The sequence below is a fragment of the Dipodomys spectabilis genome, unplaced genomic scaffold (genome assembly GCF_019054845.1).
Source record: "Dipodomys spectabilis isolate Male_0828 unplaced genomic scaffold, ASM1905484v1 ptg000267l, whole genome shotgun sequence".
Classification (NCBI taxonomy): Eukaryota; Metazoa; Chordata; class Mammalia; order Rodentia; family Heteromyidae; genus Dipodomys; species Dipodomys spectabilis.
The window spans coordinates 743,146-744,673 of NW_024870944.1; the positions used below are offsets into that span (position 1 = coordinate 743,146).

General features: G+C 42.6%; 1 long non-coding RNA gene across 1 annotated transcript; it reads left to right on the forward strand.

Annotated features, from left to right (window-relative positions):
* Positions 1-393: 393 nt before the first annotated feature.
* Positions 394-1,115, forward strand: LOC122125916. The gene is made up of 3 exons (XR_006150800.1): positions 394-484; positions 722-753; positions 995-1,115. It is a non-coding gene; the product is annotated as an uncharacterized LOC122125916 (long non-coding RNA).
* Positions 1,116-1,528: the final 413 nt, after the last annotated feature.

The window sequence follows — 1,528 nt, forward strand, 5'->3', positions numbered from 1 at the left end:
AGATTACTGAGTAGCTAGAATTACAGGCGTGAACCACTAATGCCCAGAAATGATTTGTTTTTTAGTAGATATGTGAATATTTATCGAATTTCCAATGCTATTTAGATGTAAGATTCCAGCCTGTGGGAAGTGTCATTTATTTCTAAGGAAAGCTTCAGGTGGATTATATACATTCCAAGGCAATTTAATTCTCATTCTTCAAGAATCCAAATCGGCAGTTTGACAAAAATTCCAAACTATGTTCCCTAACCAGGAGACAGTCTCCACAAAATTGAGGTGATTATTGCAAGGCAAGCACATTCTACCACCAAGCTACCTTTCCAGCCCGTATAGGCTGAGTTTTGATGCAAGCCCTTCTCTGACTTCCTTCCCATTGCTACCGCAGGGAAAGGGCAGAGCTTGACGAAGCAGCAGGAGAAGCTGGCCAAGTTGGCCAAGAAGAGGAATATCCCCATTTCCAGTATCCAACACGACCTGGAAACTGGTAAGGCCCAGATCATGGTTTTCCTATGGCCTAACTGCACCTCCCCCAACCAAAAAAAAAAGAAAAGAAAAGAAAAAAGGAAATCATGCCATGACAGATCATTCTAGAAGCTTATTACTTAGCATTATCTGGATGCACAATTGCATGTTACTTGAGTGTTAGTGATAAACTTGGTGATGTCTGACATCTATCCCTGATCTTGTGTTCTTTTCTTTTCTTCCTTACTCTTTGTCACAGATGATTGTCCAGAGTAAGGACACTGGCCCTGGGTAAGTCGACACTGACACCTGTTGCCCTCCACACTCCCAAATGGGAGGTATTTTTCCTTGGATGGTTTGGTTTGATATGGAAGAGATATGACTCGGTTCAATAGGGAAAGCTTTAGACGCTGAGACCCTTGGGCAATGGTCTCCTTCTAGAACTGCTTGTGTTTTCCATGTGCAATCTGCACTATGAAGCCATTCACAGTGTCTCAGGGGCATTTGATCGTCCTCTGCTCCCTCCCAACAGGTGGTAGCATCTTCAGGAACACATCCATCTTCCTCGTTCAAAGGGAATCAGCTCTAGGATGAAAAGCCATCCTGAACTTTCAACCATCTTTTCCCCTTTCTTATGAAGCCATCATGCTGATTCACAGTTTTGTGTCTTCTTCCCTTTCTCCTGAAATTTGCACTGTCATGACTTAAGTGATTCAATAAACTAATTCCCAAGCATCTAATTCTGACTGTAAAGATTTGAATCAATGTCTCCTGTCCCAGAAATAGCCACCCCAATTGAGAGATGGAAAACTAAGTCTATAAGAGAACAGAAGATTCTTTGTCATAAAAAAAAATCAGAATAAGCCAGGTGCCGGTGGCTCATGCCTTTCATCCCAGCTAACTTAAAAGGCTGAGTTCTGAAGGATCCTGGTTCTAATGCAGCCTGGGCAGGAACAGACTGTGAGACTCTTATCTCCAATGAACCACTAGTAAACCAGAAGTGGCAACATATACGTGTGTGTGTGTGTATAAAATTCAAAGTGGTAGGGGGCCAGCCTTGAGCTGA